At 37.5% G+C, this 25,826-nt stretch overlaps 2 long non-coding RNA genes across 8 annotated transcripts in view; one reads left to right on the top strand and one right to left on the bottom strand.

Moving 5' to 3' along the window:
- LOC126340111 (uncharacterized) overlaps positions 1-25,634 on the bottom strand; it is a 32,875-nt gene extending 7,241 nt beyond the window's left edge. Inside the window, exons 1-3 of the long non-coding RNA XR_007565106.1 lie at positions 24,767-25,634; positions 21,757-22,583; positions 18,886-20,057 (exon numbers count right to left, since the gene is read on the bottom strand). This is a non-coding gene — a long non-coding RNA (uncharacterized LOC126340111). The remainder of the gene's footprint in view (positions 1-18,885; positions 20,058-21,756; positions 22,584-24,766) is intronic.
- Positions 1-25,826, top strand: part of LOC126340300 (uncharacterized) — a 69,755-nt gene that overhangs the window by 29,552 nt on the left and 14,377 nt on the right. The window contains exon 1 of one of the 7 annotated variants that reach the window (XR_007565144.1): positions 604-639. The exons of 2 other annotated variants lie outside the window; for them this stretch is intronic. This is a non-coding gene — a long non-coding RNA (uncharacterized LOC126340300). Of the gene's footprint in view, positions 1-603; positions 640-2,379; positions 2,760-3,550; positions 4,917-19,919; positions 19,988-22,589; positions 23,843-25,826 lie in introns of those variants that run through there. 4 more of the 7 variants (XR_007565142.1, XR_007565143.1, XR_007565141.1 and 1 more) reach the window with 4 other exon arrangements.

Below are 25,826 nucleotides of genomic sequence, written 5' to 3'. Positions count from 1 at the left end.
TACATTTCACCTCATATCAGGTATCTCCATCATTTCGACACACATCGTAAATTAACATAATTCCTATAATGTTGGATTTACGTGAGAGCTTCTCGTTCCAAACAACAATCAGCATCTGTACCTCAATGGGAAGGGCCATCAATTACACTTTCTGTACACCTTACATGTACTCCAACTTCCAATACACCAACAGACTTTCCTTTTCTCTCTGCATCTGCAATAGGGTCTTCGAACACCTTCTACTCTCTTCCTAATTTAAACAGTCACGGGACTTACACTCATCACCTGGCTTATACAAAACTCCAAAATCTCAATAATGCAACTCTCACGATCAAATTCCATAACAGCTCTCAAACATTACTAACTTGCTAGTCATTATTTCTTACGTCTATACACTCCAACCACACCTATGTTCATTCACCTATAAGAACTCTTGAGACTCATTCTCACTTTACTTCAACCTATGCCTTCTTCCAATCTCTCTTTTAAACATTTTACCCAATTGCCTTTATCAACACAGCATCACTCACTCTACTCTTGGATATACTACCTTCAGTCAGACTTCCCTCTTTTCACAGGGCACCTACGATTAAGTCGCAAACAATTATTATAAATCATCCACATTTCTGCTCAACTCAGGTCTCCTCCTACTCTGCCATACATAGCGTGTCAACTGCACCAATACCTACTCCTTCATTTACATTCTTATCTCCAACATGCTACCAGCACACACAAGGGACATCCAAAGATTAAGAATTGCCTGGGCAATGGGAATCTCTACCTCATACACTTTAGACTCCTTCTCACAGAATACTTTCTTTTCAGTGTTTCCAGCTCATACACATCACCTATATTCCAAATATTTTGAGAATAAACCTATAAACCCTTATCAACTATCCTAAATTTTAGGGGATCAATCTACAGGGGGAACAAAATTTCTTTCATAACAATCAAACCAACGTCCATTTTTTCTCTTTTTTACTTTCTATACTCTCTCTAAATTCTCTCATCCTCACTACCTCATCAAAGTGACTTATTATTTGATTGGTCTTCTATTCGTACTTCTCTCTACCAATTTCAAACGATATTTTACTCTCTGGGACAATACATATTCACCTCTATGGATTAACACTTCATCAAGTCACACACACTACGAAATCACCATATCACTAACTGTCCAAACTCAAATCTCGTAGGCAGGACGTACAGGGGCAATATTAGTTCACAAACCATTCACCATCAAACTCTGTTTTTCAGGAATTCCCCTAAACTTCATCACACCTCTTCACTATCACACCTTCTTCCTAACTTTTTTACATTTGCTCTGGGTTACTCTTTTATTTCCTCATTTAAACATTAACCTCCACACTGACACAACCTCATTTTATCTTCTCTGCACCATTCTTCAACCTCGTATTATACCACCTTTACAAAATTTAACCTCACCTTCACCTCACTCAGGTTTTTAACTCTACTTCAAACCATACACCATCCCTTACTCCATTCTCTCGAAAACCAGAACATCACTACTTCATTACCTTCACCATTACTAATTACCACAATACTCCAATTTCATAAACCTACACATCATGCACATACCAGCTACTTCGTACACACTCTCTCACACGTTACATGTCTCCACTATATCATTTCCTCTCGTAAAGGCACTGTACTTCCTACACTTTTCTACCTACATAACACATCTCAAAGGATAAATTCTTTTACGCTAACCCACAACAAACAAAACTTCCACACACAATATAAACCTTCTTTACAATCATATCAATAACCAAGGGTCGTTCAAGTGCCTCTTTATTTACTACACTTCACTGTATTTCACTTCACAATAGCTAACAACCTCTCCACAATTTGACTCTTTATAACTTCCACAAATTTTAATACTATCACACCAGAAAGCCACTCACCATTACCAACATCAAGTTTCACCTTCATCATCTACATTTTCAATATTTCCTGTTCTCAACATCAGCACAACTCATTTGCCAAATACGGGTACCAATAAAACTTCTGATCCAGTCACACATAAATACTTCCTCACTATCATTAGTCTCCACCACACCTAACTGAAGTTATTAATTCTATGACTTGGGAAAGGGCCACGTCCTCACACACACACACATACATCGTACATTTCGACACACATCGTAAATTAACATAATTCCTATAATGTTGGATTTACGTGGGAGCTTTTCGTTCCAAACAACAATCAGCATCTGTACCTCAATGGGAAGGGCCATCAATTACACTTTCTGTACACCTTACATGTACTCCAACTTCCAATACACCAACAGACTTTCCTTTTCTCTCTGCATCTGCAATAGGGTCTTCGAACACCTTCTACTCTCTTCCTCTTTTAAACAGTCACGGGTCTTACACTCATCACCTGGCTTATACAAAACTCCAAAATCTCAATAATCCAACTCTCACGATCAAATTTCATAACAGCTCTCAAACATTACTAACTTGCTAGTCATTGTTTCTTACGTCTATACACTCCAACCACACCTATGTTCATTCACCTCTAAGAACTCTTGGGACTCATTCTCACTTTACTTCAACCTATGCCCTCCTCCAATCTCTCTTTTAAACATTTTACCCACATTGCCTTTATCAACACAGCATCACTCACTCTACTCTTGGATATACTACCTTCAGTCAGACTTCCCTCTTTTCACAGGGCACTTACGATTAACTAGCAAACAATTATTATAAATCATCCACATTTCTGCTCAACTCAGGTCTCCTCCTACTCTGCCATACATAGCGTGTCAACTGCACCAATACCTACTCCTTCATTTACATTCTTATCTTCAACATGCTACCAGCTCACACAAGGGACATCCAAGGATTAAGAATTGCCTGGGCAATGGGAATCTCCACCTCATACACTTTACACTCCTCACAGAACACATTCTTTTCAGTGTTTCCAGCTCATACACATCACCTATATTCCAAATATTTTGAGAATAAACCTAAAAACCCTTATCAACTATCCTAAATATTAGGGGATCAATCTACAGGGGGAACAAAATTTCTTTCATAACAATCAAACCAACATCCATTTTTTCTCTTTTTTACTTTCTATACTCTCTCTAAATTCTCTCATCCTCGCTACCTCATCAAAGTGAATTATTATTTGATTGGTCTTCTATTCGTACTTCTCTCTACCAATTTCAAACGATATTTTACTCTCTGGGACAATACATATTCACCTCTATGGATTAACATTTCATCAAGTCACACACACTACTAAATCACCATATCACTAACTGTCCAAACTCAAATCTCGTAGGCAGAACGTACAGGGGCAACATTAGTTCACAAACCATTCACCATCAAACTCTATTTTTCAGCAATTCCCCTTCACTTCATCACATCTCCTCACTATCACACCTTCTTAACTTCTTTTCATTTTCTCTGGGTTACTCTTTTATTTCCTCATTTAAACATTAACCTCCACACTGACACAACCTTATTATATCTTCTCTGCGCCATTCTTCAATCTCGTATTATACCACCTTTTTAAATTTAACCTCAACTTCACCTCACTCAGGTTTTTAACTCTACTTCAAACCATACACCATCCCTTACTCCATTCTTTCGAAAACCAGAACATCACTACTTCATTGCCTTCATCATTACTAATTACCACAATACTCCAATTTCATAAACCTACACATCACGCACATACCAGCTACTTCGTACACACTCTCTCACACGTTACATGTCTCCACTATATCATTTCCTCTCGTATTCTAACTATTAATGGACTGTACTTCCTACACTTTTCTACCTCCATAACACATCTCAAAGGATAAATTCTTTTACGCTAACCCACAACAAACAAAACTTCCACACACAATATAAACCTTCTTTACAATCTTATCAATAACCAAGGGTCGTTCAAGGGTCCCTTTATTTACTACACTTCACTGTATTTCACTTCACAATAGCTAACAACCTCTCCACAATTGGACTCTTTATAACTTCCACAAATTTTAATACTAACACATCACACCAGAAAGCCACTCACCATTACCAACATCAAGTATCACCTTCATCATCTACATTTTCAATATTTCCTGTTCTCAACATCAGCACAACTCATTTGCCAAATACGGGTACCAATAAAACTTCTGATCCTGTCACACATAAATACTTCCTCACTATCATTATTCTCCACCACACCTAACTGAAATAATTAATTCTATGACTTGGGAAAGGGCCACGTCCTCACACACACACACCTCCATCCTACATTTCACCTCATATCAGGTATCTCCATCATTTCGACACACATCGTAAATTAACATAATTCCTATAATGTTGGATTTACGTGGGAGCTTCTCGTTCCAAACAACAATCAGCATCTGTACCTCAATGGGAAGGGCCATCAATTACACTTTCTGTACACCTTACATGTACTCCAACTTCCAATACACCAACAGACTTTCCTTTTCTCTCTGCATCTGCAATAGGGTCTTCGAACACCTTCTACTCTCTTCCTAATTTAAACAGTCACGGGTCTTACACTCATCACCTGGCTTATACAAAACTCCAAAATCTCAATAATCCAACTCTCACGATCAAATTCCATAACAGCTCTCAAACATTACTAACTTGCTAGTCATTGTTTCTTACGTCTATACACTCCAACCACACCTATGTTCATTCACCTCTAAGAACTCTTGGGACTCATTCTCACTTTACTTCAACCTATGCCTTCCTCCAATCTCTCTTTTAAACATTTTACCCACATTGCCTTTATCAACACAGCATCACTCACTCTACCCTTGGATATACTACCTTCAGTCAGACTTCCCTCTTTTCACAGGGCACTTACGATTAACTCGCAAACAATTATTATAAATCATCCACATTTCTGCTCAACTCAGGTCTCCTCCTACTCTGCCATACATAGCGTGTCAACTGCACCAATACCTACTCCTTCATTTACATTCTTATCTTCAACATGCTACCAGCTCACACAAGGGACATCCAAGGATTAAGAATTGCCTGGGCAATGGGAATCTCCACCTCATACACTTTACACTCCTCACAGAATACATTCTTTTCAGTGTTTCCAGCTCATACACATCACCTATATTCCAAATATTTTGAGAATAAACCTATAAACCCTTATCAACTATCCTAAATATTAGGGGATCAATCTACAGGGGGAACAAAATTTCTTTCATAACAATCAAACCAACATCATTTTTTCTCTTTTTTACTTTCTATACTCTCTCTAAATTCTCTCATCCTCGCTACCTCATCAAAGTGAATTATTATTTGATTGGTCTTCTATTCGTACTTCTCTCTACCAATTTCAAACGATATTTTACTCTCTGGGACAATACATATTCACCTCTATGGATTAACATTTCATCAAGTCACACACACTACTAAATCACCATATCACTAACTGTCCAAACTCAAATCTCGTAGGCAGAACGTACAGGGGCAACATTAGTTCACAAACCATTCACCATCAAACTCTATTTTTCAGCAATTACCCTTCACTTCATCACACCTCCTGACTATCACACCTTCTTAACTTCTTTTCATTTTCTCTGGGTTACTCTTTTATTTCCTCATTTAAACATTAACCTCCACACTGACACAACCTTATTATATCTTCTCTGCGCCATTCTTCAATCTCGTATTATACCACCTTTTTAAAATTTAACCTCAACTTCACCTCACTCAGGTTTTTAACTCTACTTCAAACCATACACCATCCCTTACTCCATTCTTTCGAAAACCAGAACATCACTACTTCATTACCTTCATCATTACTAATTACCACAATACTCCAATTTCATAAACCTACACATCACACACATACCAGCTACTTCATACACACTCTTTCACACGTTACATGTCTCCACTATATCATTTCCTCTCGTATTCTAAATATTAAGGGACTGTACTTCCTACACTTTTCTATTTCCATAACACATCACAAAGGATAAATTCTTTTACGCTAACCCACAACAAACAAAACTTCCACACACAATATAAACCTTCTTTACAATTTTATCAATAACCAAGGGTTGTTCAAGTGTCTCTTTTATTTACTACACATCACTGTATTTCACTTCACAATAGCTAACAACCTCTCCACAATTAGACTCTTTATAACTTCCACAAATTTTAATACTAACACATCACACCAGAAAGCCACTCACCATTACCAACATCAAGTATCACCTTCATCATCTACATTTTCAATATTTCCTGTTCTCAACATCAGCACAACTCATTTGCCAAATACGGGTACCAATAAAACTTCTGATCCTGTCACACATAAATACTTCCTCACTATCATTATTCTCCACCACACCTAACTGAAATAATTCTATGACTTGGGAAAGGGCCACGTCCTCACACACACACACACACACCTCCATCCTACATTTCACCTCATATCAGGTATCTCCATCATTTCGACACACATCGTAAATTAACATAATTCCTATAATGTTGGATTTACGTGGGAGCTTCTCGTTCCAAACAACAATCAGCATCTGTACCTCAATGGGAAGGGCCATCAATTACACTTTCTGTACACCTTACATGTACTCCAACTTTCAATACACCAACAGACTTTCCTTTTCTCTCTGCGTCTGCAATAGGGTCTTCGAACACCTTCTACTCTCTTCCTAATTTAAACAGTCACATGTCTAACACTCATCACCTGGCTTATACAAAACTCCAAAAACTCAATAATGCAACTCTCACGATCAAATTCCGTAACAGCTCTCAAACATTACTAACTTGCTAGTCATTGTTTCTTACGTCTATACACTCCAACCACACCTATGTTCATTCACCTCTAAGAACTCTTGGGACTCATTCTCACTTTACTTAAACCTATGCCTTCATCCAATCTCTCTTTTAAACATTTTACCCACATTGCCTTTATCAACACAGCATCACTCACTCTACTCTTGGATATACTACCTTCAGTCGGACTTCCCTGTTTTCACAGGGCACCTACGATTATGTCGCAAACAATTATTATAAATCATCTACATTTCTGCTCAACTCAGGTCTCCTCCTACTCTGCCATCCATAGCGTGTCAACTGCACCAATACCTACTCCTTCATTTACATTCTTATCTCCAACATGCTACCTGCTCACACAAGGGACATCCAAGGATTAAGAATTGCCTGGGCAATGGGAATCTCCACCTCATACACTTTACACTCCTTCTCACAGAATACTTTCTTTTCAGTGTTTCCAGCTCATACACATCACCTATATTCCAAATATTTTGAGAATAAACCTATAAACCCTTATCAACTATCCTAAATTTTAGGGGATCAATCTGCAGGGGGAACAAAATTTCTTTCGTAACAATCAAACCAACAACATTTTTTCTTTTTTACATTCTATACTCTCTCTAAATTCTCTCATCCTCGCTACCTCATCAAAGTGAATTATTATTTGACTGGTCTTCTATTTGCACGTCTCTCCACCAATTTCAAACGATATTTCACTCTCTGGGACAATACATATTCACCTCTAAGGATTATCATTTCATCAAGTCACACACACTACTAAATCACCATATCACTAACTGTCCAAACTCAAATCTCGTAGGCAGGACGTACAGGGGCAACATTAGTTTACAAACCATTCACCATCAAACTATTTTTCAGCAATTCCCCTACACTTCATCACACCTCTTCACTATCACACCTACTTCCTAACTTTTTTACACATTCTCTGGGTTACTCTTTTATTTCCTCATTTAAACATTGACCTCCACACTGACACAACATTATTTTATCTTCTCCACACCATTTTTCAACCTCGTATTATACCACCTTTACAAAATTTAACCTCACCTTCACCTCACTCAGGTTTTTAACGCTACTTCAAACCATACACCATCACTTACTCCATTCTTTCGAAAACCAGAACATCACTACTTCATTACCTTCACCATTACTAATTACCACAATACTCCAATTCCATAAACCTACACATCATGCACATACCAGCTACTTCGTACACACTCTCTCACACGTTACATGTCTCAACTATATCATTTCCTCTCGTATTCTAAATATTAAGGGACTGTACTTCCTACACTTTCTACCTCCATAACACATCTCAAAGGATAAATTCTTTTACGCTAACCCACAACAAACACAACTTCCACACACAATATAAACCTTCTTTACAATCATATCAATAACCAAGGGTCGTTCAAGTGCCTCTTTATTTACTACACTTCACTGTATTTCACTTCACAATAGCTAACAACCTCTCCACAATTTGACTCTTTATAACTTCCACAAATTTTAATACTATCACACCAGAAAGCCACTCACCATTACCAACATCAAGTTTCACCTTCATCATCTACATTTTCAATATTTCCTGTTCTCAACATCAGCACAACTCATTTGCCAAATACGGGTACCAATAAAACTTCTGATCATGTCACACATAAATACTTCCTCACTATCATTATTCTCCACCACATCTAACTGAAATAATTACTTCTATGACTTGGGAAAGGGCCACATCCTCACACACACACACCTCCATCCTACATTTCACCTCATATCAGGTATCTCCATCATTTCGACACACATCGTAAATTAACATAATTCCTATAATGTTGGATTTACGTGAGAGCTTCTCGTTCCAAACAACAATCAGCATCTGTACCTCAATGGGAAGGGCCATCAATTACACTTTCTGTACACCTTACATGTACTCCAACTTCCAATACACCAACAGACTTTCCTTTTCTCTCTGCATCTGCAATAGGGTCTTCGAACACCTTCTACTCTCTTCCTAATTTAAACAGTCACGGGACTTACACTCATCACCTGGCTTATACAAAACTCCAAAATCTCAATAATGCAACTCTCACGATCAAATTCCATAACAGCTCTCAAACATTACTAACTTGCTAGTCATTATTTCTTACGTCTATACACTCCAACCACACCTATGTTCATTCACCTATAAGAACTCTTGAGACTCATTCTCACTTTACTTCAACCTATGCCTTCTTCCAATCTCTCTTTTAAACATTTTACCCAATTGCCTTTATCAACACAGCATCACTCACTCTACTCTTGGATATACTACCTTCAGTCAGACTTCCCTCTTTTCACAGGGCACCTACGATTAAGTCGCAAACAATTATTATAAATCATCCACATTTCTGCTCAACTCAGGTCTCCTCCTACTCTGCCATACATAGCGTGTCAACTGCACCAATACCTACTCCTTCATTTACATTCTTATCTCCAACATGCTACCAGCACACACAAGGGACATCCAAAGATTAAGAATTGCCTGGGCAATGGGAATCTCTACCTCATACACTTTAGACTCCTTCTCACAGAATACTTTCTTTTCAGTGTTTCCAGCTCATACACATCACCTATATTCCAAATATTTTGAGAATAAACCTATAAACCCTTATCAACTATCCTAAATTTTAGGGGATCAATCTACAGGGGGAACAAAATTTCTTTCATAACAATCAAACCAACGTCCATTTTTTCTCTTTTTTACTTTCTATACTCTCTCTAAATTCTCTCATCCTCACTACCTCATCAAAGTGACTTATTATTTGATTGGTCTTCTATTCGTACTTCTCTCTACCAATTTCAAACGATATTTTACTCTCTGGGACAATACATATTCACCTCTATGGATTAACACTTCATCAAGTCACACACACTACGAAATCACCATATCACTAACTGTCCAAACTCAAATCTCGTAGGCAGGACGTACAGGGGCAATATTAGTTCACAAACCATTCACCATCAAACTCTGTTTTTCAGGAATTCCCCTAAACTTCATCACACCTCTTCACTATCACACCTTCTTCCTAACTTTTTTACATTTGCTCTGGGTTACTCTTTTATTTCCTCATTTAAACATTAACCTCCACACTGACACAACCTCATTTTATCTTCTCTGCACCATTCTTCAACCTCGTATTATACCACCTTTACAAAATTTAACCTCACCTTCACCTCACTCAGGTTTTTAACTCTACTTCAAACCATACACCATCCCTTACTCCATTCTCTCGAAAACCAGAACATCACTACTTCATTACCTTCACCATTACTAATTACCACAATACTCCAATTTCATAAACCTACACATCATGCACATACCAGCTACTTCGTACACACTCTCTCACACGTTACATGTCTCCACTATATCATTTCCTCTCGTAAAGGCACTGTACTTCCTACACTTTTCTACCTACATAACACATCTCAAAGGATAAATTCTTTTACGCTAACCCACAACAAACAAAACTTCCACACACAATATAAACCTTCTTTACAATCATATCAATAACCAAGGGTCGTTCAAGTGCCTCTTTATTTACTACACTTCACTGTATTTCACTTCACAATAGCTAACAACCTCTCCACAATTTGACTCTTTATAACTTCCACAAATTTTAATACTATCACACCAGAAAGCCACTCACCATTACCAACATCAAGTTTCACCTTCATCATCTACATTTTCAATATTTCCTGTTCTCAACATCAGCACAACTCATTTGCCAAATACGGGTACCAATAAAACTTCTGATCCAGTCACACATAAATACTTCCTCACTATCATTAGTCTCCACCACACCTAACTGAAGTTATTAATTCTATGACTTGGGAAAGGGCCACGTCCTCACACACACACACATACATCGTACATTTCGACACACATCGTAAATTAACATAATTCCTATAATGTTGGATTTACGTGGGAGCTTTTCGTTCCAAACAACAATCAGCATCTGTACCTCAATGGGAAGGGCCATCAATTACACTTTCTGTACACCTTACATGTACTCCAACTTCCAATACACCAACAGACTTTCCTTTTCTCTCTGCATCTGCAATAGGGTCTTCGAACACCTTCTACTCTCTTCCTCTTTTAAACAGTCACGGGTCTTACACTCATCACCTGGCTTATACAAAACTCCAAAATCTCAATAATCCAACTCTCACGATCAAATTTCATAACAGCTCTCAAACATTACTAACTTGCTAGTCATTGTTTCTTACGTCTATACACTCCAACCACACCTATGTTCATTCACCTCTAAGAACTCTTGGGACTCATTCTCACTTTACTTCAACCTATGCCCTCCTCCAATCTCTCTTTTAAACATTTTACCCACATTGCCTTTATCAACACAGCATCACTCACTCTACTCTTGGATATACTACCTTCAGTCAGACTTCCCTCTTTTCACAGGGCACTTACGATTAACTAGCAAACAATTATTATAAATCATCCACATTTCTGCTCAACTCAGGTCTCCTCCTACTCTGCCATACATAGCGTGTCAACTGCACCAATACCTACTCCTTCATTTACATTCTTATCTTCAACATGCTACCAGCTCACACAAGGGACATCCAAGGATTAAGAATTGCCTGGGCAATGGGAATCTCCACCTCATACACTTTACACTCCTCACAGAACACATTCTTTTCAGTGTTTCCAGCTCATACACATCACCTATATTCCAAATATTTTGAGAATAAACCTAAAAACCCTTATCAACTATCCTAAATATTAGGGGATCAATCTACAGGGGGAACAAAATTTCTTTCATAACAATCAAACCAACATCCATTTTTTCTCTTTTTTACTTTCTATACTCTCTCTAAATTCTCTCATCCTCGCTACCTCATCAAAGTGAATTATTATTTGATTGGTCTTCTATTCGTACTTCTCTCTACCAATTTCAAACGATATTTTACTCTCTGGGACAATACATATTCACCTCTATGGATTAACATTTCATCAAGTCACACACACTACTAAATCACCATATCACTAACTGTCCAAACTCAAATCTCGTAGGCAGAACGTACAGGGGCAACATTAGTTCACAAACCATTCACCATCAAACTCTATTTTTCAGCAATTCCCCTTCACTTCATCACATCTCCTCACTATCACACCTTCTTAACTTCTTTTCATTTTCTCTGGGTTACTCTTTTATTTCCTCATTTAAACATTAACCTCCACACTGACACAACCTTATTATATCTTCTCTGCGCCATTCTTCAATCTCGTATTATACCACCTTTTTAAATTTAACCTCAACTTCACCTCACTCAGGTTTTTAACTCTACTTCAAACCATACACCATCCCTTACTCCATTCTTTCGAAAACCAGAACATCACTACTTCATTGCCTTCATCATTACTAATTACCACAATACTCCAATTTCATAAACCTACACATCACGCACATACCAGCTACTTCGTACACACTCTCTCACACGTTACATGTCTCCACTATATCATTTCCTCTCGTATTCTAACTATTAATGGACTGTACTTCCTACACTTTTCTACCTCCATAACACATCTCAAAGGATAAATTCTTTTACGCTAACCCACAACAAACAAAACTTCCACACACAATATAAACCTTCTTTACAATCTTATCAATAACCAAGGGTCGTTCAAGGGTCCCTTTATTTACTACACTTCACTGTATTTCACTTCACAATAGCTAACAACCTCTCCACAATTGGACTCTTTATAACTTCCACAAATTTTAATACTAACACATCACACCAGAAAGCCACTCACCATTACCAACATCAAGTATCACCTTCATCATCTACATTTTCAATATTTCCTGTTCTCAACATCAGCACAACTCATTTGCCAAATACGGGTACCAATAAAACTTCTGATCCTGTCACACATAAATACTTCCTCACTATCATTATTCTCCACCACACATAACTGAAATAATTAATTCTATGACTTGGGAAAGGGCCACGTCCTCACACACACACACCTCCATCCTACATTTCACCTCATATCAGGTATCTCCATCATTTCGACACACATCGTAAATTAACATAATTCCTATAATGTTGGATTTACGTGGGAGCTTCTCGTTCCAAACAACAATCAGCATCTGTACCTCAATGGGAAGGGCCATCAATTACACTTTCTGTACACCTTACATGTACTCCAACTTCCAATACACCAACAGACTTTCCTTTTCTCTCTGCATCTGCAATAGGGTCTTCGAACACCTTCTACTCTCTTCCTAATTTAAACAGTCACGGGTCTTACACTCATCACCTGGCTTATACAAAACTCCAAAATCTCAATAATCCAACTCTCACGATCAAATTTCATAACAGCTCTCAAACATTCCTAACTTGCTAGTCATTGTTTCTTACGTCTATACACTCCAACCACACCTATGTTCATTCACCTCTAAGAACTCTTGGGACTCATTCTCACTTTACTTCAACCTATGCCTTCCTCCAATCTCTCTTTTAAACATTTTACCCACATTGCCTTTATCAACACAGCATCACTCACTCTACCCTTGGATATACTACCTTCAGTCAGACTTCCCTCTTTTCACAGGGCACTTACGATTAACTCGCAAACAATTATTATAAATCATCCACATTTCTGCTCAACTCAGGTCTCCTCCTACTCTGCCATACATAGCGTGTCAACTGCACCAATACCTACTCCTTCATTTACATTCTTATCTTCAACATGCTACCAGCTCACACAAGGGACATCCAAGGATTAAGAATTGCCTGGGCAATGGGAATCTCCACCTCATACACTTTACACTCCTCACAGAATACATTCTTTTCAGTGTTTCCAGCTCATACACATCACCTATATTCCAAATATTTTGAGAATAAACCTATAAACCCTTATCAACTATCCTAAATATTAGGGGATCAATCTACAGGGGGAACAAAATTTCTTTCATAACAATCAAACCAACATCATTTTTTCTCTTTTTTACTTTCTATACTCTCTCTAAATTCTCTCATCCTCGCTACCTCATCAAAGTGAATTATTATTTGATTGGTCTTCTATTCGTACTTCTCTCTACCAATTTCAAACGATATTTTACTCTCTGGGACAATACATATTCACCTCTATGGATTAACATTTCATCAAGTCACACACACTACTAAATCACCATATCACTAACTGTCCAAACTCAAATCTCGTAGGCAGAACGTACAGGGGCAACATTAGTTCACAAACCATTCACCATCAAACTCTATTTTTCAGCAATTACCCTTCACTTCATCACACCTCCTGACTATCACACCTTCTTAACTTCTTTTCATTTTCTCTGGGTTACTCTTTTATTTCCTCATTTAAACATTAACCTCCACACTGACACAACCTTATTATATCTTCTCTGCGCCATTCTTCAATCTCGTATTATACCACCTTTTTAAAATTTAACCTCAACTTCACCTCACTCAGGTTTTTAACTCTACTTCAAACCATACACCATCCCTTACTCCATTCTTTCGAAAACCAGAACATCACTACTTCATTACCTTCATCATTACTAATTACCACAATACTCCAATTTCATAAACCTACACATCACACACATACCAGCTACTTCATACACACTCTTTCACACGTTACATGTCTCCACTATATCATTTCCTCTCGTATTCTAAATATTAAGGGACTGTACTTCCTACACTTTTCTATTTCCATAACACATCACAAAGGATAAATTCTTTTACGCTAACCCACAACAAACAAAACTTCCACACACAATATAAACCTTCTTTACAATTTTATCAATAACCAAGGGTTGTTCAAGTGTCTCTTTTATTTACTACACATCACTGTATTTCACTTCACAATAGCTAACAACCTCTCCACAATTAGACTCTTTATAACTTCCACAAATTTTAATACTAACACATCACACCAGAAAGCCACTCACCATTACCAACATCAAGTATCACCTTCATCATCTACATTTTCAATATTTCCTGTTCTCAACATCAGCACAACTCATTTGCCAAATACGGGTACCAATAAAACTTCTGATCCTGTCACACATAAATACTTCCTCACTATCATTATTCTCCACCACACCTAACTGAAATAATTCTATGACTTGGGAAAGGGCCACGTCCTCACACACACACACACACACCTCCATCCTACATTTCACCTCATATCAGGTATCTCCATCATTTCGACACACATCGTAAATTAACATAATTCCTATAATGTTGGATTTACGTGGGAGCTTCTCGTTCCAAACAACAATCAGCATCTGTACCTCAATGGGAAGGGCCATCAATTACACTTTCTGTACACCTTACATGTACTCCAACTTTCAATACACCAACAGACTTTCCTTTTCTCTCTGCGTCTGCAATAGGGTCTTCGAACACCTTCTACTCTCTTCCTAATTTAAACAGTCACATGTCTAACACTCATCACCTGGCTTATACAAAACTCCAAAAACTCAATAATGCAACTCTCACGATCAAATTCCGTAACAGCTCTCAAACATTACTAACTTGCTAGTCATTGTTTCTTACGTCTATACACTCCAACCACACCTATGTTCATTCACCTCTAAGAACTCTTGGGACTCATTCTCACTTTACTTAAACCTATGCCTTCATCCAATCTCTCTTTTAAACATTTTACCCACATTGCCTTTATCAACACAGCATCACTCACTCTACTCTTGGATATACTACCTTCAGTCGGACTTCCCTGTTTTCACAGGGCACCTACGATTATGTCGCAAACAATTATTATAAATCATCTACATTTCTGCTCAACTCAGGTCTCCTCCTACTCTGCCATACATAGCGTGTCAACTGCACCAATACCTACTCCTTCATTTACATTCTTATCTCCAACATGCTACCAGCAAACACAAGGGACATCCAAGGATTAAGAATTGCCTGGGTAATGGGAATCTCCACCTCATACACTTTACACTCCTCACAGAATACTTTCTTTTCAGTGTTTCCAGCTCATACACATCACCTATATTCCAAATATTTTGAGAATAAACCTATAAACCCTTATCAACTATCCTAAATATTAGGGGATCAATCTACAGGGGGAACAAAATTTCTTTCATAACAATCAAACCAACATCCATTTTTTCTCTTTTTTACTTTCTATACTCTCTCTAAATTCTCTCATCCTCGCTACCTCATCAAAGTGAATTATTATTTGATTGGTCTTCTATTCGTACTTCTCTCTACCAATTTCAAACGATATTTTACTCTCTGGGACAATACATATTCACCTCTATGGATTAACATTTCATCAAGTCACACACACTACTAAATCACCATATCACTAACTGTCCAAACTCAAATCTCGTAGGCAGAACGTACAGGGGCAACATTAGTTCACAAACCATTCACCATCAAACTCTATTTTTCAGCAATTCCCCTTCACTTCATCACACCTCCTCACTATCACACCTTCTTAACTTCTTTTCATTTGCTCTGGGTTACTCTTTTATTTCCTCATTTAAACATTAACCTCCACACTGACACAACCTTATTTTATCTTCTCTGCGCCATTCTTCAACCTCGTATTATACCACCTTTTTAAAATTTAACCTCAACTTCATCTCACTCAGGTTTTTAACTCTACTTCAAACCATACACCATCCCTTACTCCATTCTTTCGAAAACCAGAACATCACTACTTCATTACCTTCATCATTACTAATTACCACAATACTCCAATTTCATAAACCTACACATCACGCACATACCAGCTACTTCGTACACACTCTCTCACACGTTACATGTCTCCACTATATCATTTCCTCTCGTATTCTAAATATTAATGGACTGTACTTCCTACACTTTTCTACCTCCATAACACATCTCAAAGGATAAATTCTTTTACGCTAACCCACAACAAACAAAACTTCCACACACAATATAAACCTTCTTTACAATCTTATCAATAACCAAGGGTCGTTCAAGTGTCTCTTTATTTACTACACTTCACTGTACTTCACTTCACAATAGCTAACAACCTTTCCACAATTGGACTCTAAAACTTCCACAAATTTTAATACTAACACATCACACCAGAAAGCCACTTACCATTACCAACATCAAGTTTCACCTTCATCATCTACATTTTCAATATTTCCTGTTCTCAACATCAGCACAACTCATTTGCCAAATACGGGTACCAATAAAACTTCTGATCCTGTCACACATAAATACTTCCTCACTATCATTATTCTCCACCACACCTAACTGAAATAATTAATTCTATGACTTGGGAAAGGGCCACGTCCTCACACACACACACACACCTCCATCCTACATTTCACCTCATATCAGGTATCTCCATCATTTCGTCACACATCGTAAATTAACATAATTCCTATAATGTTGGATTTATGTGGGAGCTTCTCGTTCCAAACAACAATCAGCATCTGTACCTCAATGGGAAGGGCCATCAATTACACTTTCTGTACACCTTACATGTACTCCAACTTTCAATACACCAACAGACTTTCCTTTTCTCTCTGCGTCTGCAATAGGGTCTTCGAACACCTTCTACTCTCTTCCTAATTTAAACAGTCACGTGTCTAACACTCATCACCTGGCTTATACAAAACTCCAAAAACTCAATAATGCAACTCTCACGATCAAATTCCGTAACAGCTCTCAAACATTACTAACTTGCTAGTCATTGTTTCTTACGTCTATACACTCCAACCACACCTATGTTCATTCACCTCTAAGAACTCTTGGGACTCATTCTCACTTTACTTAAACCTATGCCTTCATCCAATCTCTCTTTTAAACATTTTACCCACATTGCCTTTATCAACACAGCATCACTCACTCTACTCTTGGATATACTACCTTCAGTTGGACTTCCCTCTTTTGACAGGGCACCTACGATTAAGTCGCAAACAATTATTATAAATCATCTACATTTCTGCTCAACTCAGGTCTCCTCCTACTCTGCCATACATAGCGTGTCAACTGCACCAATACCTACTCCTTCATTTACATTCTTATCTACAACATGCTACCAGCAAACACAAGGGACATCCAAGGATTAAGAATTGCCTGGGCAATGGGAATCTCCACCTCATACACTTTACACTCGTCCTCACAGAATTCTTTCTTTTCAGTGTTTCCAGCTCATACACATCACCTATATTCCAAATATTTTGAGAATAAACCTATAAACCCTTATCAACTATCCTAAATTTTAGGGGATCATTCTACAGGGGGAACAAAATTTCTTTCATAACAATCAAACCAACATATTTTTTCTCTTTTTTACTTTCTATACTCTCTCTAAATTCTCTCATCCTCGCTACCTCATCAAAGTGAATTATTATTTGATTGGTCTTCTATTCGTACATCTCTCTACCAATTTCAAACGATATTTTACTCTCTGGGACAATACATATTCACCTCTATGGATTATCATTTCATCAAGTCACACACACTACTATATCACCATATCACTAACTGTCCAAACTCAAATCTCGTAGGCAGGACGTACAGGGGCAACATTAGTTCACAAACCATTCACCATCAAACTCTATTTTTCAGCAATTCCCCTACACTTCATCACACCTCTTCACTATCACACCTCCTTCCTAACTTTTTTACATTTTCTCTGGGTTACTCTTTTATTTCCTCATTTAAACATTAACCTCCACACTGACACAACCTTATTTTATCTTCTCTGTACCATTTTTCAACCTCGTATTATACCACCTTTACAAAATTTAACCTCAACTTCACCTCACTCAGGTTTTTAACTCTACTTCAAACCATACACCATCCCTTACTCCATTCTTTCGAAAACCAGAACATCACTACTTCATTACCTTCATCATTACTAATTACCACAATACCCCAATTTCATAAACCTACACATCACGCACATACCAGCTACTTCGTACACACTCTCTCACACGTTACATGTCTCCACTATATCATTTCCTCTCGTATTCTAAATATTAATGGACTGTACTTCTTACACTTTTCTACCTCCATAACACATCTCAAAGGATAAATTCTTTTACGCTAACCCACAACAAACAAAACTTCCACACACAATATAAACCTTATTTACAATCTTATCAATAACCAAGGGTCGTTCAAGTGTCTCTTTATTTACTACACTTCACTGTACTTCACTTCACAATAGCTAACAACCTTTCCACAATTGGACTCTAAAACTTCCACAAATTTTAATACTAACACATCACACCAGAAAGCCACTCACCATTACCAACATCAAGTTTCACCTTCATCATCTACATTTTCAATATTTCCTGTTCTCAACATCAGCACAACTCATTTGCCAAATACGGGTACCAATAAAACTTCTGATCCTGTCACACATAAATACTTCCTCACTATCATTATTCTCCACCACACCTAACTGAAATAATTAATTCTATGACTTGGGAAAGGGCCACGTCCTCACACACACACACACCTCCATCCTACATTTCACCTCACATCAGGTATCTCCATCATTTCGACACACATCGTAAATTAACATAATTCCTATAATGTTGGATTTACGTGGGAGATTCTCGATCCAAACAACAATCAGCATCTGTACCTCAATGGGAAGGGCCATCAATTACACTTTCTGTACACCTTACATGTACTCCAACTTTCAATACACCAACAGACTTTCCTTTTCACTCTACATCTGCAATAGGGTCTTTGAAAACCTTCTACTCTCTTCCTAATTTAAACAGTCACGGGTCTTACACTCATCACCTGGCTTACACAAAACTCCAAAAACTCAATAATGCAACTCTCACGATCAAATTCCATAACAGCTCTCAAACATTACTAACTTGCTAGTCATTGTTTCTTACGTCTATACACTCCAACCACACCTATGTTCATTGACCTCTAAGAACTCTTGGGACTCATTCTCACTTTACTTCAACCTATGCCTTCTTCCAATCTCTCTTTTAAACATTTTACCCACATTGCCTTTATCAACACAGCATCACTCACTCTACTCTTGGATATACTACCTTCAGTCAGACTTCCCTCTTTTCACAGGGCACCTACGATTAAGTCGCAAACAATTATTATAAATCATCCACATTTCTGCTCAACTCAGGTCTCCTCCTACTCTGCCATACATAGCGTGTCAACTGCACCAATACCTACTCCTTCATTTATATTCTTACCTCATGCATGCTACCAGCTCACACAAGGGACATCCAAGGATTAAGAATTGCCTGGGCAATGGGAATCTCCACCTCATACACTTTACACTCCTCACAGAATACTTTCCTTTCAGTGTTTTCAGCTCATACACATCACCTATATTCCAAATAATTAGAGATTAAACCTCTATACCCTTATCAACTATCCTAAATTTTAGGGGATCAATCTACAGGGGGAACAAATTTTCTCTCATAACAATCAAACCAACATCCATTTTTTCTCAATTTTTACTTTCTATACTCGCTCCAAATTCTCTCATCCTTGCTACCTCATCAAAGTGAATTATTATTTGATTGGTCTTCTATTTGTACATCTCTCTACCAATTTCAAACCATATTTTACTCTTTGGGACAATACATATTCACTTCTTTGGATTACCGTTTCATCAAGTCACACACTACTAAATCACCATATCACTTACTTTCCAAACTCGAAATCCTGTAGGCAGGATGTACAGGGGCAACATTAGTTCACAAACCATTCACCACAAAACTCTATTTGTCAGCAATTCCCCTTCACTTTATCACACCTCTTCACTATCACACCTCCTTCCTAACTTTTTTACATTTTCTCTGAGTTACTCTTATTTCCTCATTTAAACATTAAGCTCCAAACTGACACTACCTTTTTTCTATCTTCTCTGCACCATTCTTCAACCTCATATTATACCACCTTTACAAAATTTAACCTCAACTTCACCTAACTCAGGTTTAACTTCTACAAATTTTAATACTAACACAATCATACTCCAGAAAGCCACTCACCATTACCAACATCAAGTTTCACCTTCATCATCTACATTTTCAATATTTCCTCTTCTCAACATCAGTACAACTTATTTGCCTAATTGGGGTACCTATATAATTTCTCATCCTGTCACACATAAACACTTCCTCACTATCACTATACTATAAACCCACAACTAAAATAATTAATTATATGAATTGGGAAAGGGCCATGTCCTTACACACACACACCTCCATCCTACATTTCACCTCATATCAGGTATCTCCATCATTTCGACACACATCGTAAATTAACATAATTCCTATAATGTTGGATTTACGTGGGAGCTTCTCGTTCCAAACAACAATCAGCATCTGTACCTCAATGGGAAGGGCCATCAATTACACTTTCTGTACACCTTACATGTACTCCAACTTTCAATACACCAACAGACTTTCCGTTTCTCTCTGCATCTGCAATAGGGTCTTCGAACACCTTCTACTCTCTTCCTAATTTAAACAGTCACGGGTCTTACACTCATCACCTGGCTTATACAAAACTCCAAAAACTCAATAATGCAACTCTCACTTTAAAGTTTCATAACAGGTCTCAAACATTACCAACTTGCTAGACATTGTTTCTTACATCTATACACTACAACCACACCGACGTTCATTTGCCTCTAGAAATCTTGGGATACATTCTCACTTTAGGTAAACATATGCGTTCTTCCAATCTCTCTTTTCAACGTTGTACCAACATTGCCTTATCAACACAGCATCACTCACTCTACTCTTGGATATACTACCTTCAGTCAGACTTTTCGCTTTTTACAGGGCACCAACGAATAACTCGCAAACAATTATTATAAATCATCCACATTTGTGCTTAACTCATGTCTCCTCTTACTCTGCCATACATATCCATTCGTACCTCCAACATGCTACCAGCTCACACAAAGGGCATCCAAGGATTAAGAATTGCCTGGGCAATGGGAATCTCCACCTCATACACTTTACACTCCTTCTCACAGAATACTTTCTTTTCAGTGTTTCCAGCTCATACACATCACCTATATTCCAAATATTTTGAGAATAAACCTATAAACCCTTATCAACTATCCTAAATTTTAGGGGATCAATCTACAGGGGGAACAAAATATCTTTCATAACAATCAAACCAACATCCATTTTCAATCTTTTTTCCTTTCTATACTCGCTCTAAATTCTCTCATCCTCCCTACCTCATCAAAGTGAATTATTATTCGATTAGTCTTCTATTCATACATATCTCTACCAATTTCAAACGATATTTTACTCTTTGGGACAATACATATTCACTTCTTTGGATTACCGTTTCATCAAGTCGCACACTACTATATCACCATATCACTTACTTTCCAAACTCGAAATCTTGTAGGCAGGATGTACAGGGACAACATTAGTTCACAAACCATTCACCACGAAACTCTATTTGTCAGTAATTCACCTTCACTTCATCACACCTCTTCACTACCACACCTCCTTCCTAATTTTTTACATTTTCTGTGGGGTACCCTTTTATTTCCTCATTTAAATATTAACCTCCACACTGACACAACCGTATTTTATCTTCTCTGCACCATTCTTCAACCTCGTATTATACCACCTTTACAAAATTTAACCTCAACTTCACCTCACTCACGTTTTTAACTCTACTTCAAACCATATACCATCGGTTACTCCATTCTTTCGGAAACCAGAACATCACTACTTCATTACCTTCATCATTTCTAATTACCACTATACTAAAATTTCATAAACCTACACATTACGCACATACCATCTACTTCATACACACTCTCTCACATATTACATGTCTCCACTATATAATTTCCTCTCGTATTCTAAATATTAAGGGACTGTACTTCCTACACCTTTGTACTTCCATAACACATCTCAAAGGATAAATTATTAAAACTAAGCCACAACAAACAAAACAAACACACACAATATAAACCTTCTTTACTATCTTATCAATAACCAAGGGTCGCTCAAGTTTCTCTTTATTTACTACACTCCACTTTATTTCGCTTCACAATAGCTAATAACCTCTCCACAAATGGACTCTTTATAACTTCTACAAATTTTAATACTAACACAATCACACTCCAGAAAGTCCATCACCATTAAAACATCAAGTTTCACCTTCATCATCTACATTTTCAATATTTCATGTTCTCAATCACTACAACTCATTTGCCTGATAGGGGTACCAATAAAACTACTTAACCTGCCATACATAAATACTTCCTCACTATCACTATACTATAACACCCACAACTAAAATAATTAATTCTATCAATTGGGAAAGTGCCACGTCCTCACACACACACCCCTCCATCCTACATTTCACCTCACATCAGGTATCTACATCATTTCGACACACATCGTAAATTAACATAATTCCTATAATGTTGGATTTACGTGGGAGCTTCTTGTTCCAAACAACAATCAGCATCTATACCTCAACGGGAAGGGCCATCAGTCACACTTTCTGTACACCTTACATGTACTCCAACTTTCACTACTACAACAGACTTTCCTTTTCTCTCTGCATCTGCAATAGGGTCTTCGAACACCTACTCTCTTCCTAATTTAAACAGTCATGGGTCTTACTCTCATCACCTGGCTTATACAAAACTCCAAAAACTCAATAATGCAACTCTCACTATAAAATTTCATAACAGGTCTCAAACATTACCAACTTGCTAGACATTGTTTCTTACATCTACACACTACAACCACACCTATGTTCATTTGCCTCTAGAACTCTTGGGACACATTCTCACTTTAGGTAAACCTATGCGTTCTTCCAATCTCTCTTTTCAACGTTGTACCAACATTGCCTTATCAACACAGCATCACTCACTCTACTCTTGGATATACTACTTTCAGTCAGACTTTTCGCTTTTCACAGGGCACCAACAATTAACTCGCAAACAATTATTATAAATCATCCACATTTCTGCTCAACTCAGGTCTCCCCTTACTCTGCCATACATATCCATTCGTATCTCCAACATGCTACCAGCTCACACAAGGGGCATCCAAGGATTAAGAATTGCCTGGGCAATGGGAAACTCCACCTCATACACTTTACACTCCTTTCTCACAGAATACTCTGTTTTCAGTGTTTTCAGCTCATACACATCACCTACATTCCACATATTTTTAGAATACACCTATAAATCCTTATCAAATATCCCAATTTTTAGGGGATCAATCTACAGGGGGAACAAAATTTCTTTCATAACAATCAAACCAACATACATTTTTTCTCTTTTTTCCTTTCTATACTCGCTCAAAATCTCTCATCCTCCCTACCTCACCAAAGTGAATTATTATTTGATTGGTCATCTATTCATACATATCACTACCAATTTCAAAGGACATTTTATGAATTATTATTTGATTGGTCATCTATTCATACATATCACTACGAATTTCAAACGATATTTTACTCTCTGGGACAATACATATTCACCTCTATTGATTATCATTTCGTCAAGTCACACACTACTAAATCACCATATCACTTACTGTCCAAACTCAAATCTTGTAGGCAGGATGTACAGGGGCAACATTAGTTCACAAACCATTCACCACCAAACTCTATTTGTCAGCAATTCACCTTCACTTCATCACACCTCTTCACTACCACACTTCCTTCCTAATTTTTTACATCTTCTGTGGGATACTCTTTTATTTACTCATTTAAACATTTACCTCCACCTGACACAACATTTTTTTATCTTCTCTTCACCATTCTTCAACCTCATATTATACCACCTTTAAAAAATGTAATATCAACTTCACCTTGCTCAGGTTTTTAACTCTACTCCAAACCATACACCATTGGTTACTCCATTCTTTCGAAAACCAGAGCATCACTACTTCATAACCTTCATCATTTCTGATTACCACAATACTCTAATTTCATAAACCTACACATCACACACATACCTGCTACTTCGTACACACTCTCTCACACGTTACATGTCTCCACTATATCATTTCCTCTCGTATTCCAAATATTAAGGGACTGTAGTTCCTACACCTTTCTACCTCCATAACACATCTCAAAGGATAAACACTTTTACACTAACCCACAACAAACAAAACAACCAGACACAATGTAAACCTTCTTAACATTCTTATCAATAACCAAGGGTCGCTCAAGTGTCTCCTTGTATACTATACTTCACTGGTTTTCACTTCACAATAGCTAACAACCTCTCCACAATTGGGCTCTTTATTGCTTCTACAAATTTTAATACTAACACAATCACACTCCAGAGAGCCACTCACCATTACCATCATCAAGTTTCACCTTCATCATCTACATTTTCACCTTTACAAAATGTAACATCAACTTCACCTCACTCAGGTCTTTAACTCGTCTTCAAACCATACACAATCAGTTACTCCATTCTTTCGAAAACCAGAACATCACTATTTCATTACCTTCATCATTTCTAACTACCACATGTACTCCAACTTTCAATACACCAACAGACTTTCCTTTTCTCTCTGCATCTGCAATAGGGTCTTCGAACACCTTCTACTCTCTTCCTAATTTAAACAGTCACGGGTCTTACACTCATCACCTGGCTTATACAAAACTCCAAAAACTCAATAATGCAACTCTCACGATCAAATTCCATAACAGCTCTCAAACATTACTAACTTGCTAGTCATTTTTTCTTACGTCTATACACTCCAACCACACCTATGTTCATTCACCTCTAAGAACTCTTGGGACTCATTCTCACTTTACCTAAACCTATGCCTTCTTCCAATCTCTCTTTTAAACATTTTACCCACATTGCCTTTATCAACACAGCATCACTCACTCTACTCTTGGATATACTACCTTCAGTCGGACTTCCCTCTTTTCACAGGGCACCTATGATTAACTCGCAAAAATTTATTATATATCATCCACATTTCTGCTCAACTCAG

This window comes from Schistocerca gregaria, chromosome 1 (genome assembly GCF_023897955.1).
Source record: "Schistocerca gregaria isolate iqSchGreg1 chromosome 1, iqSchGreg1.2, whole genome shotgun sequence".
Taxonomy (NCBI): domain Eukaryota; kingdom Metazoa; phylum Arthropoda; class Insecta; order Orthoptera; family Acrididae; genus Schistocerca; species Schistocerca gregaria.
This window is presented reverse-complemented; position numbering and strand designations above follow the sequence as displayed.